Consider the following 15049-nt stretch of genomic DNA (forward strand, 5'->3'; position numbering starts at 1 on the left):
ATCTGCCAAACGCGTCAAGTCGCCAACAATAGCAAGCCGGTTTGCTTTTCATCATATATTAGAGGATTTTGATTTTACCGCAGATAGCTTATGCGATGTACGTAGCTTCCTAGAGAGTGTGCGACCCAAGATGATTTCTATCTTAAGTGATATACTGGATTTAAACTCTACTAAATTTTATGCATCGCTGGGATGCCAATACAAAAAACCATCTGATGAGAAATACAGCTTTCACCATAATACCAAGGCAAAAATATTGCACTTGGCAGATGTTGCCAACCTCGAGAGTATCTACGACAAATTCTTGGAGGAGCTGGTTGCCAAACAGGAAGAACATCAGGCTGAAGGCTCGGGTGGTTCGTTGTGTGGTACTCCGCATAAACTTAAATTGAGTCTTAACAAGTTTGTTCCACTGTCTGGGTCTAGTTATGTTCCACTGCCGGCAATAATTGCAGTCAAGAAGGCTGTTCTAAACATCCAGAATAGCGATTCAAAATGTTTTCTTTGGTCGGTGCTGGCAGCGCTACATCGTATACACCGGAAAGATCAGCCGCGTCGTGTTACCCACTACATACGCTACGAATCAAAATTGGAAAATGCGATGGCTGGGATTACCTACCCAGTTCAGTTGTCGGACATAAACAAATTCGAGACCCGTGCACACAACTTACTAAACCTGCAACTAGCTATCAATGTTTACGGCCTTACTAAGAACACAAATATTGTATACCCTATTCGAGTGAGCAACATGGAAGGTGAAGCTGTAAAAGAAATCAATTTGTTACTCATCAAGAACGAGACTTGCCATCATTACACGCTTATTCGCTCTCTCTCCCGGTTAGTTTCAGGTCAAAAAAGCAAGCATAATGGTTGCATAGAAGTCTGTCGCAGGTGCTTGTCCACGTTCGATAATCAAAAACCACAAGATTACCAACACATTCAAGGCCCCGACATTGCTGCCCAGAAGCTTGCACACCACATGCGCTATTGTAACGACAACAGACCTGGGGTTGCAGTTTTACCCGAGCCTGGTATTGTGGAGCAATTTCGGGCGCATAGTGCTATGGGAGAGCACCCTGCTATTATTATTGCAGATTTAGAGGCCTTCCTTGAACCGCTGTCCACCTGTAAACCCAACCCAGAAGTTTCTTCTACCACGCCTTGCCAAATTCACAAGATCTCCAGTTTTGCCTATGTTGTGGTGCGACGAAATCAAATAATTGCCCCTGAGCCATATGCATATCGCGGTCCCGATGCAGCCAAACATTTTCTGGAGAGGATGATTGTAGAAGTGAACAAGATACGAGAAGTATTGTTAGATCCTATAGCTATGCGAGACTTAACTCCCGAAGAAAAGCGTAAACACGAAGAGGCTACACACTGTCCAGTTTGTAACGAAAAATTTATTGATAGTAGGTTTCGACGACTCGGAACAAGGTTTCTTTGTCGAGGTGGACCTCGAGTTTTCCGAGAAGCTGCAGGATGTCTTCTGCGACCTCCCACCAGCATCGGAATTCAAGTGTCCACCTGCGTCGAAGCAGAAAAAACTTATTATGGATTTCGAACCCAAAAAAGCGTTACGGGTTGCACTACCGAAATCTTCGGTGGTTGATGCAACGAGGGGTCACGATTACAGCAAGTCACCGAGTCCTCACTTTCAACCATTCAAATTGGTTGAAGCCATACATTGACCTCAATACTAAACATCGTACTGCTGCTACCTCGAAACTTGATCGCAAATTTTTTAAGGATATGAATAATATAATATTTGGTAAAACAATGGAAAACACGCGAAATCGTGAAGACATAAGGCTGCTTACTAGCGTCGACCGTTGTCGCAAACTTGTTGCAAGCCCACTGTTTAAATCTCGAACAATCTACAACGAACAGCTTGCTTTGGTACACATGAATCGTGGTGAGGTAAAGCTCAACAAACCAGTCTATGTTGATGCCACAGTGTTAGAGTTAAGCAAGCTGCAAATGTTCGAGATATATTATGATATACTACGCTTGCACTATGGTAACAACACCAATCTTCTCTACACAGATACGGACAGTCTGGTATATCACGCCCACACTGCTAACGCATATAAAGATATCACCACGATTACAGCTCTCGTTAACTTGTTCGACACGTCGAGCTATCCCCAACCAAATCGATATGGAATCCTGGCTCGAAACAAAAAAGTGCCTGGTAAACTAAAGGACGAAAAAGATGGGGATATTATATTAGAGTTTGCTGGTCTTTGTGCCAAACCATATGCAATTCAAGCTGAGAGTTCTGTGACCAAAAATGCTAAAGCCATAGGCAAGCAGGTGGTTCAGAGAAAACTCAAGTTTGAAGACTACGTCGAGTGCCTCGAAACCAAAAACCCGATTCTGCGAAAAGAGTATCGCATCCAGATTGTTAAACATATACTTACAACCAAAATTGCTCTGGATGCACGAGACGACAAGAGATGTGTTCTCGAATGTGGGATTCATACCCTGCCGTGGGGTCACTATCGCCTGAAAACAGGTAAAACTTGCTCTGTGTGCCCAAAATAAAAAAATAAAAGTAATTTGATTTACAAGTGTTTTTTTTATTTGCCCTCGAATGCAAAACGAGGGGGTGGAGGTGGGATATTTTTTTCAAAATATTAATTTCACAGGTTTTTTTTTTGTAATACATACTATATATTCAATCAACAGAATTTTTTGTTGACCTACACAAAAGAATACAAAAAATTAACAATGTCTGCAAATATATAGTATGTATATTTTTTTAACGGAACTAACTCCCGCCGTGTCCTACGGGACGAAAAATTTGGGGCATGTGCAAGGCCAAAGGGGAAGTTCCTTTGTGGGCTCAAGCATGGCTTTTTTTTTATTTCTTGTTATTTCCTATGCATATTTAAAACTGCTCTGTTACTCGCTCGTTCCTGACATCATACACAAAAATTTTCTCTTCAATAATGATGACGCTGCACAGTGTGTCCGCAGGCAGAGGATCGTGGAACTCGCACACAATCTTGATGTTGGTGCGATCGTTAACAACTACCTGCTTTATTTTAGATGTGTTGATGACGAACATGGGTCTGCGAGCTATGAACTCATTGGGGTTGTAGTACACGTCCACATTGCCGGAGGTCACCCTCTTGTAAGCTGTGTATGCCTCGTACAGTTTCAGGTAGTCGTTGTTTGCAATGTTCAGGTTGTAGTTCTCACGCGGGAATATCTCGTTCCTGCCATTTTTGAGGTAGATGTTCTTGATCTTGCAGTTGTCGAACTGACTCAAATCTTTTTCTTGGTTGTTGTCCTCCCCTGTCTGGAAAGCACGACCACAAACCCTGGCATATCGTACCGGATGCTGTTAAACTGTGTGGTCACGTCAAATTCATAATGGTTGCCAGAAGCAGGTTTCTGCACGCACTGGTAACCGTAAAATTGGATGGGTACTTGGGGATTCTTAAAAATGTCTGCTTTGTACTTGAGAGCGTAGTTAGTTTCGTATTCCACTATGGGCATGCGCAGCTCCATGGACTGGATGATGCACTTGGCAGGATCAGGTAGTGTGTTGGGGAAGCGCTGAACCGTCTGCACTCAAGGTGCTGTAACACATCAGCGCATTGTTGTCGTTGTCGCGTCTGCGAAAAGTGACGCGCAAACCACCCTTCCACATAATCTCTGTGTAGTCGGAAAAGAAGCCAGGAAGCAGGCGCATGGGAAACAGTACTGTGTGACTTTGAGTTTTGATTTTTGTACCTGCTTCGAATCCCCCTGCCTGGTAGTATGCTGCATCGGTCTTGGAGAGTTTCAGTTTTCCCACAGCTGTAGAGGTAATCCCGGGGTAGTCAACCCTATCGATGACGGTGCCATGCTTTCTAACTTCCACCTGCGAGAATAGGTACGGCACAAAATTATCTACAAGTCTTAAATTTGCATTGGCAAGGAATGCTTCGCCGTTGTCTCTCTTCACAACATCAAACTTGATATACAAATCAGCTCTGTGAGGGTGAATGAATCCATCCCTGACGTCCACGTCGTATTCTATCTCTCGATTCGCTTCTTTGAGGTTGGCAAACGTGCGACGATTGGGAGGGAAGGACTGCAACTCGTAACTTTCGATTTGCTCCATGATGGTTATTTATTATATGTTAATCTCCACGCCGGCAGTGGTTGTGGCTCCTGCAAAATCAACCACCTCTCCCTTCTCGTTGGTAATTGCCAACTCTATGTTGTCTATGCGATTACGAGATACAGGAAAGCATATCGGTGGGGAGGGTGTGTAGATAATTGGCTCCATGAACTCAGGGTTTGGTTTGAACGTAGCGATAATACCTGTCTGCTTGTGACTCCCTGGGATGCCGTCAGAGGATTTGGTGATCATACCTTCTGCCACATTGCAATGTATGTTCAGAGTCTCGATGGCTAGAAATTTAGGAATGTTATCACCGATGTGCTTGATGCCAGGTTCGATCTTTGTGTTGTTCTCGAATCCCAAAAGCTCTCCGATGGTACCCAGGTCTACGGTTTCCGTGGCAGACACCAATTCCACCCTGTGAGTTACAGAATTTTGCGATAGCAGTACACTTCTTGGCAATTGAGCCTGCAAGGTAGACAAATTGTACTGGCCAGGGGTGATGCTGATTTTTTCGCTGCCAATTTTGATGGTATTGTTGTGTACCGTCACATTAGGTATCAGGTACATACTGTAGAATGCACGAAGAGCAATAGATTTAGGATAGATGATATCGTCATGCAATGTGAGTTTCAGAAGCGAAGTCTCGCTTGTGAGATGGAATACTATCATAGTGCTTTAGGTGCCACAATGCTTTCTGGAAATCCTCGATTGTTGGGTTATTTATTTGCGAGAGGAAGACAAGCATGGAAACGCAGAGATGGCCACAGTTCACATCGCTGAAACCCTCGATGCGTTCGTCATTGTAGTAGAGGTTGACAACACTGATACTTTACCGACCCAGCACGTGGCATGCCTCCGAGTGAATCGAAAACAAATGCTTTGTTGTTGTTGGATTTGAGGTAGCATATCCAATGTGTACCTGGATTTTCGTAATTGTCCAGGTTAACCACACCACACTCTTTTTTCTTCACAACAGAAGGTAGAGAATCAGACATGAAAACGCCCCTGAAGTACTTAACCCCCAACAATTCGATCAGAGATTCAATATCAAAGTTGGACAGGTTCTCTTCTTTTTTTAAAACTTTTTCAAAGCTTCGAGGTTGTTTTTTCGCTTTTTGGTCACACCTTTCCCCTTCTTCTCCATAGCCAGGTTGTGGCGTTTCTGCTCTTCCAACTCGGCCTTATTCTTTTTTGCATCGATGATGATCTTGGCAATGGCGGCACTGCCTCCTGCCAAGCTGCCTACAGCACCCAATGCTGCCAAGATAGCCGGGATGCTGAATATGAAACCTCCAGTCTTCTGCTGCTTTCGCGAACCTTGTAACCTCCTCAACTGAGGAATACTAAGCAGCAATTTCATTCCATGACCTTTTGCCAAGCAGGAATGTTTCTTCTCGCGCTGCTTTTTGGTAAGCAATCCATCAAGAGCTCCGAGAGACTTGAGGTTTGCGTAGGGTATTTGGTAAACGACACCTTTGGGCTTCATGGTGATAGTATGTTATTTATATATCGTGGAAGGGTAAGGCTTTGCCCCCTAATAGGTTGGTTATACAAAGTTGCTTTTTTCACAAGGGTTATTTATTTACAATCCCCACCCCAATTTTCGTTTTGTGTTCATGGCGATGGTCGTACCCAATGCGGCAACACATACACCTAGCGTGGCATCTCTGATGACGAGTCTCCCGAAAGCTGCAAGCTCCAACTTCCTGTCGGCATCATGACGTGCGTCGAGATCTGTGTGAATATTGTAGGCAATGTCGTGATCCTTGCATGCTGCGTCCAATGGATTCACTCCCTTGTCTCCTCTCTCCAGTCGCTGTTCGAGTTTGGTACCCGGACCGCAGTACTGGTAACCTGGCAGATGCATCTCGAAGGGTAACTTGTTGATAATATCGTTCACCAAACCTCGACCCTCGGCTACATTCCAGAATTTGGGAGGCAGGGTGTTGATGATTTTGATGAGGTACCCTATACCTTTGCTGTCGTTGACAATGAAGTTGCTAAGCTTGGTGCTAATCATGTCCATGATGCCCAACTTCTCGTTGTGGAAGTTGCGATTGCCTGCATCTTCTTCGCCTGCGATAACCAGAAAACTGTCCACAACCTTCCTTACGTGGTCTACCCAAACAAACTCTTTAGGTAGGGTATTGTAGAGTTTGACACCACTGCCAGTCTTGAGCTGGGTCCATATTGGCTTGATGAGGTTCCTGTACTTTTCTCCGCTGCTAGATTTCACGCGATTCTGTGTTGCATCGTTATTTTGGTACAGGGCGTCCGTCATGATCAAAATTTCTGTGTAACTTTGGTAATCCTCGACTGTATAATCTTTAGGTTGCTTCTTAGTGATAAGTTCCCACAGTCCCACCGTGCCGGGATACCTAGTCCAGCTGTTCTTCTCGCCCAAATTAACTTTTACGTCGTCACCCTCGAACGTGACTTTCGATTTTCCAAACCACACCCTCGTTATGTTCCATGGTCGGGTACAATCCGAATACCTCGTCTTTTTCGAATTTCCCGGTGCTTAGGTAATCCCTCGCCAACGGGCCCAGCTCGACTAGCTTGTCCGAAGAGGTACTGCCTAGGGCCTGACGTCTCGGAGCCGGAGCAAGTTAGAACGGAGTAGTGTGAATGCTGGATATTGGTGTGGGTATGGTATAATTTCGAGCAGTAAGTGGCACAAGCTCGTTGATTAACTCTTTGTTTTGCTCGGTGACATATTTGATTTCTTTACCAAGTCCACTGATGGCATCGATGATAGGTTGGTCCTGACGCTTTCTCTCTTCGTAAATTCCACGATTCTCGGATTTCCAACCCATAAACCGTTTTGCCAGGTAGCTACGCAGCTTCAGGTTGTCGTCTGCAAGTTTGCGTTTCATTTTTTTTGTATGTAGTTATTTATAATAGGTCAAGACGTTTCTTGTAATGTTGCAACGTTTAGAAAATTATTAATTTTGTTTCTGTATTTTCCCTTATTGGGTTTCCTCGTCATGTCGATTGTGACAATCCGAAATCATCTTGGTTCCAGCATGAAGAGCAAAATTTGGAAAACTGATTGTAGTTTATGTCCCCACCTACATAATCATCGTAAGCGTGTTTTAAATTGGTGTAGTCTTGACGAAACAAACAAATAAAATTAGCATTGTCTCGGAGTAGCTGCTTGGGGATTTTGGAAAAAGTCTGAGCAAGATAGAAGCAGTCCATGCCTCTGTGCCGACCCTGAGTAAAAAAATTGCGAATTTCGTTCTGGTTCTCCAGGATCACATCTTCAGAAACCACCACCGAATTCTCGAGACAGCACTAGTGGTATCACTTCAGAAGCAAATATAGCTATGCCTAGTTCCTCGTACAGTTTCCATAGCTGGCGATACTTCGCTTGCTCCAAACTTTTGGAGAAAACATACAGGTGCCTGTTCTTCCAGATTAACCAGTTAGGTGCAAGAAGAAAATTATCAATAAGTAAAGTTGTTTTTCCACATCCAGAAGGTCCAACAATGAGGCAGCGAATGTTGTCGGGTAGAAGCTTGCCATTTTTCCTATCCTGACGTTCCGATGGAAAATCTGGCAGTCGCCGTACCACATCCCAAGCACCCGTTACACAATCACCTCGTTTGCGTCGATCCAACTTTTTTCCTCGAGTCCCAGCCATTTCACCAACAGTTTGTCACCTTTTCTACGTAATACTTTTTCAATAAGATACATGTCGGGGTATTTTGTTTTAGAAAGTTAAAATCTTCCTTTCAGAATTTCGTCGGGATTATCTTTTATTATATACGTGTGACGGTTTCCGGGTAAGACTCGAACTACGGTGAAAAGTTCCGTACTCCAATTTTTTGTGAAGCCTTTTTCGAACGCACGCTTAACCTTACTAATTCTCACCTGATCTCCAATTTTGTATTTCGGTTTCTTGCTTGTAAATTTGTACTTTGGACAATAAACCGTGGAAATTAATCGTCGCTCGTCAGATTTGTTGACGTCAGTTTCATATTTATCGTGCGATGCAAACTGTGATTATAGCTATTAACAAGTTCCGGAAGCATTTCGAGCCACTTGTAATTCCCCTGAAGCGTGAATTGTTTCCACATCCGTGTTTTGAGAGTTCGGTTGAAACGTTCCACTATGCTGGCTTTTATGTGACTGAAGGTGGAGTAATGTTGAATATTTTGTTTTCGAATAAATTGCTAAAAGACAGAGTTGTAGAATTCTTTTCCGTTGTCTGTTTGAAGAAATCGAGGTCGCCTACCACTTTTATCGAAAATAATTTTGAATGCTTCCACTACACAGGTTAATGTATTTGCCTTGAGGGTAAAGCCCACGCAATTTTGAAAATGTGTCTATAACAGTGAGAAGATACTTGTACCCCTTGTTGATTTTATGTACATTTTTAAGTTGCCACTGCTCATTTCCACAAGGTCAGCTCCCCACAAGTCGTCTATGCCTTTAGTCACTACCGCCAGTCGTTTGTAGCTTCGCTGTGCAGGTTTGTGCAGCTCGTTCACAATAGCCTGCCTAGACATTGCGCGAAAATAAGAATATTGCTTGGATGGGATTTCTGGCTGCAGACAATGCCGGGTTTTCTATGTACAGCTTATCACCTATTTCTATGTCGATAATTTGAGTGGCATCTTCGTCATAGGCAGTCTCGCGAGTTTCGGGTGGGTGAAATCGGCCAACTCCACTCCTCTTATTTTAGGTTCGTCACTGATGTTCGTCACGGTCATGGTTGGGTAGTGGGTTGGGTGAGGCAAAGACCAGTATGAAACCTTGACGAACTGAAGTGTGCCAGCAAGGAAAAACTGGTGATAGGCTTTGGCAGGGGTCAGCATGTAGGGTTTGGCGCCCGGATGGAAGAGCATGGAAAATTTCCCGTTTGGAATGCTGTACAGTTCGATGACAACAGTGGACTTGAGATTGTCGATGCTGGCGTTCAGGGTGTTTACATTGGTTCGAACCTCGCTCTCCACATCCTCCAATCTACCGTTCACCGATTCCAGGTGTTCTTCGATAGCACGGACAACAGTGTCGTAATCGGGCTTGATCTTTACATCGACAATTAGCCTCTTGAATTTTTCGTTGAACTCATGTAGTTGGGTACTGAAATTGGTTATGGCCGATTCCAGCCCTGCTTCTATGCTACCAATTTGCTCTTTTACTTTGGCGATAATTTGATGCAGGCCCTCCACAAGTGTCAACTTGACGTTTTGAGCTGCAAGGTCGTGGACCTGGGTCCTAATTTCTGCAAACAAGGCATGTAGCTCGCCGACGTTCTGGTTGGTAGGCAACGTGGCAACAGCATCCCGAAGCGTTGAAATTTCGGTTTGAATTTTTTTTAATGTCGTCCGATTTGAGTATTCGGTTCAGGGTCCTCTTCACGCTTTTCAGTTTCTGAGAAGTAGGCAGGGTGGCCACCGTGTTCTGAAGCAATTCCAGAGCTTTCTTCACAGCATCCAACTCCGATGCATTCGCAGCCGCGCTTATACGTTCCTGCAGTTGTGTTATGTCGTCCTGGGTGGGAGTGGATTTTTTAAGTGTTTCCAGCTTAGTCTGTATGTCGTCAATCAAGTGATGAAAATGCGACAACTCTGATTCGGTGTTTAGATTTTCCAGCTTGGTAATTTGATGTTGAACACTGGCCAAAGTGTCCCTGATACCTGGCAGTTTGGATTCAAGTGCCTCGTGAACATTCGCTAGATCATTTTTGATGACGGCAAGTGCATCCTCGATGTGAGCTATGGTACCTTGCCGTTTCCCAAAGTCCTCGTAGGTCTCGAGCTGGAGCTTGATGTTGGCAACGCTGCGTGCAATAGCATTCAGTTCGCTGGACGAAGGTATATTGTTGATGAAGTCTTCCAGCGTTTGTAGTTTAGTTTGAGCGTCGGTGATGGCTGCGTGCAAAGCATCCGTTTGAAGCTCTGCCTTGAAACTTTCCAACGTAGGTATTTTGAAAGATTGAAACTGTTCGCACAATTTAGCAATGCTGGCGTTGACGCGATCGTAGTCATCTTGTGTTTTGATGCTCTGGATGATGGTTTGCAGTTCGGTTTGGATGGTGGAAGTTTGGTCCTGCAAGTGTTGCTTCAGCTGTTCCACGTCGGAGATCTGCGTTTGCTGCAGCTTCAGAAGCTCGTTTTGGAGCTTGCCTACGCTCAGCGCCAGGTTCTCGAGGTTGTCTATCGACGCCAAGTCGGTGTATTTTTGCAACAGCGATTTGAGTTCTGCATCGATCTTGAGTACAGGGTCCAGGCACTGAGACTGCAGGCTGGCTATCTCGGACTGGAGGCTGGAGTTGAGCGTGGACTGCAGGGCCTGCAGGTCGCTTCTCAGCTTCTTGACGAGCATGAGAAGCTCCTCGCCGTGGTCGTCGCGTTTCGTGTGACCGAAAATGTCGTTAGGCATTGCTGCTACTATGGTTATTTATTTATTATAGGATAGGTTATTTGAAGCTCCACAAAAAGCGGGATGAGTTTGCATAATCACCCAGCAACTCCACGTACAAGCAATCGTCGGCAGATACATCGTACATGGTGACATTGTTCATCCTATCGTGCTTGAGGCGATAAATATTCTTGCCGAAAGAAACCTTGACTTCACCTACATTCTCTGGATTGACAGTTAGCTTAAGTTTACCGCTGATTGGGAACTTGTAGAAATTTAAATTATTGTTGAAGACGTAAAATGTTTTGCCAACGTCCTCTTCGTATTTCGTCCAAATGCTGTTCAGGTGAATAATGAACAAGCCACTCAGTTTGGATAGCATGGACGGCAACAGGTCGAAGCTTGGCGTTGCAGCCTGACTCGGTGCTTCCATGACAGTCTGCTTTTTTAATCCAAACAAGTTCATAGGCATGGTTATTTTATTTTATACTCGACAGCAAGTTGAACCAAAAACTGTTATTAATATATTTGTAAAAAATCCATCTAATGTCTGAAATAAAAAATGTTAACTGTTTGAGAAAATTTTTTGCAAAATATCCCGCCATTTGCTTCAACTTACTAGGACCCCAATTTCATAGGCTTGATCCTAGAAGTCAGATGAGCAGCCATGTCGTTCGTAATCGCATATGCTAGTCAGTCGGATATTATCATAGGAGAATCACATTTCACCCTATGATCCTACCCAAACTGACATTGAACAAGCTAGAAGAACAGTGGCGGGATATTTTATGTTAATTACGGCAGCCTGTGTGCAGTTATAAGTTAATTATCAAAAGAGCGCTCTAATATAAGACAATACCACTTACAATATTCCCTAACACACAATCAACATACCAGGTAAGATCCTATTTGTCCTTTTATACCCAAGATGGTCTGGGAACCATGTTGGCCCACCCCCAAAATTTAAATTTAATAGGCCATATCTCGAAAACGGTAAGAGATAGAGCAAAACCGACGGCGATTTTGACTTCTATGAGCCATTTTATGATAGTAGAGAATACCCATACCAAGTTTGAACGCGCTACCATTAACATGGCCCACCCCCGAAATTTCAGGGGGTGGGCCATATCTCGAGAACGGTTATAGATAAATAAAAATAGTAATACCTTAAAGGGTATTGCTAGATGCCACCCTTGTCGATTTATACCAAGCTTGGTGGTCCTAAGTCAAAGGGGGTGGGCCAACTCCCAATTTTTTTTCTAGAAACCCCCATCGTAAAAGGCTATGGCAAGAGCCCAGTAGGTTGCCAACATTGCTTTATGCACTGGAACTACATAAGTCAAACCTAAAGTAAGGTTGCCAGCTTTTTGCTTTAGGTTAAGTTAGACTAAGAAAAGTACAAGAGCGCACCACTTTCGCGTTTGCCTTACGATGTTTTCCGTTAAGGTTGCAAAACAAGCACCACTTTCTGTTCCAGAACTCTCTTTTTCTCCCTACTCATGCCACTTCGTATGTTGGTAATCTGAAAGCAGCAAAGATGAAAATTTGATGTTCCGAAGCGACGATGTATTTGTGTATGTGTTGAAAAAACGCAGTTATTTATTAGCGAGAAACATGCAGCCACGTGATCATTGAGAACGCTTCCTAGTTGTCAGTGCTAATATGGCAGTAGCTACAGTCTGTCAACACACACCAACTTTCACGTTCCCCGTAAAATGATTACCTTTCCACGTTTCAAAATCATGAGTGCTGTCTAAAGCAATACTTTGATACTTGTGTTTGCATGTTCGAATCTAAAGTAATACGATTTTTTTACCCAGCAAATGACATTGAAACCATTAATAACTGTTTGCAATGTTATATTGATATCATATATGGAAAGAATAAAAATGTAGAATATCGCTTAAAACAACTTATAAATATATTAAATTATGTGGATACCTGATCTGAAACGTACGATGCACGCTCAGAGAGCCTGAATGTTGCATTGAAAACTGCAGAGAACAATGACTGACTTGCGAACAGTGAAAGCACATTACACTAACTGAAAGACTATTTTCAAAATTAATAATATTTGGATAACTGGCAGATCCAAACTTGTGGTTAACTACGTAATGCACTTGATAATCAGAGGAACATATTTTTTCTTGAGCATGCCCTTTATTTTGTGTCTTGTTTGATGAAATAATACGTTGAAACGAACAATAGTATGTTTTAGAGTGTGTTTAGAATCTCTTGTGTACTGCATAGGAATACTGAAGTCATTTTTAGTTTCCTAATCAAATAACAATTATTCAGTGTAATCTTTAAAAAGGATAGCCTTTGTTTCTTCCGGTCGCGAAGTCCTATAACGGCTGGGGGTTGGTCGGGCCGACCACCCGTCCCCCTAGTCTGGCTGCAGATCTCCACTCCCCCCTGGTGGCCCGCGTGGGAGGGAGGCCAGCAGTCGGTAGGTAAGCCTTGGCCCAATATTGGGCTGTTGCGCTATAGGATTATTATTATAATATAATCCGTTTCTGTGGTCAAATAACTCCAAAGAAAAAGGCAATAAAATTGTCAGTTTGAGGAGACGGAGAAATAATTTCCTTTTATCTTACATTATACTCTGTCTGCATGCTTAGTGTGGTTTGTCTGTCCGAAAGCTGAAGGCAAACCTCTGTCTGTTGTAACGCGTGGCATGTTTTGTTCCAGCTTACAAATCACGTAAAATACCTTCGTTCATTTCAGTATGCTGGTTCTGCAGGCACAAGGTCATGTCGACTGATAAGCACTGATACCACGTGACTCCGGGGCCAACTGTCATCACCGTAGAGAAGCTTCGGTAACTTTTGCGAGGTTCCTTCTAGTCCTTGACAGAGCGTATGCTCCGTAATTGTGTGCAGAAAACCCATGTTTTCTGTGTACAAAATTTACGTATGTTTGGATTGTGTGCTCAAATGTTGAAGTAAAAATAACTCCGTGACACACAACAAAAATTACAAGAGCTTCAAAGATTAGAAACTTAGCAAGCGTTACTCACAAGACGATTATAGTGTCCTACTGACAGAAGACCAGGTGGTGTGGTGGTAGCGTGTTAGTTTGACACGCAGGAGATATTGTGTTCGATTCCCGTTTGATTGCCTCCAATTTTTTTCTTAACTGGAGCGACTATATATTTCAATTTATTTATTTCAAGGCTCTCAAGGGCTGTCGCGCTATGGGTTATTATTACATTCTTATTTTATTTGCTGTGCGAATTGTTGAATTTTGAATTGAATTTTTTGTTTTCCAAACGATTACGATAATTTCTTTTGAATAGTATTATATGTATTTCTGGATTATTTTCTCGAAAGAAATATATACTTTTCGGCAGGCATAACATTTTATTGAGTATGTTTGTAAAATGATGAGACGAAAAAAACTATAGTAAAAATAATTTTTACAAATAAAATTTAAAACGGTAAAGATTTCAACCCAAAAATAAAGTAAAAATGTATTTAACCTTTACTCCAATAATTTATTAAATAAAATGCAATAATTAGTTGCTAGAGTTTTTTAAAAAGCAATAAAACTGGAATCGAACCCAAAGTCTTCTTTCCGCTACCATGGGGCTACTTGACCACTTGAAAATCATGTTATAGCTTCGCCTCATCAAGGCACTTGGAACTCATCGAAACGTTCAAGCGCTTTTCCTCTATTTTTTTTCTTTTCAAGTCCACTTTATCCACAGTAAGAAAACTGGATCTATAGTTTAAAGTGGGATTCCAATCACTTGTGTCTAAACCGCGTATCAAACTTACCAATACTCGGTTCGAGCATGGATGTGTGTGTTTGTCCCAATGAGAATAGAGAGAATATAGAGGAAATTGACATGTGTGACAACTGAGAAAAAGGTGAAAAACGGGTGATACTATTAATTTTGAAAATAGTCTTTCAGTTAGTGTAATGTGCCTGAAATTGAATTCCCTATTTTCAACCGTGAACGTGTTTTGTTTCTTCAATTAAAACTTTTAGTTTACAATTTAGTTCATCATACCAACCTGTGTCCTTCTGGCTTGTTTATTTATAGTTATAAATAAAATCCCATTGGAGCATGGAAAAACCTTTCACTGTTCATAAGTCAGTCATTGTTCTCCTCAGTTTTCAATGCAACATTCAGGCTCTCTCATCGTGCATCGTACGTTTCAGATCAGGTATCCACATAATTTAATATATTTATAAGTTGTTTTAAGCGAAATTCTACATTTTTATTATTTCCATATATGATATCAATATCACATTGCAAAGAGTTATTAATGGTTTCAATGTCATTTGCTGGGGAAAAAAAAGTATTACTTTAGATTCGAACATGCAAACTCAAGTATCAAAGTATTGCTTTAGACAGCACTCATGAGTTTGAAAGGTGGAAAGGTAATCATTTTACGGGGAACGTGAAAGTTGGTGTGTGTTGACAGACTGTAGCTACTGCCATATCAGCACTGACAACTAGGAAGCGTTCTCAATGATCTCGTGGCTGCATGATTTTCACTTTTTAATAATTGCGTTTTTTCAACACATACACAAATACATCGTCGC

Source organism: Lepisma saccharinum, chromosome 1, assembly GCF_977018435.1.
Source record: "Lepisma saccharinum chromosome 1, izLepSacc3.1, whole genome shotgun sequence".
Taxonomy (NCBI): Eukaryota; Metazoa; Arthropoda; class Insecta; order Zygentoma; family Lepismatidae; genus Lepisma; species Lepisma saccharinum.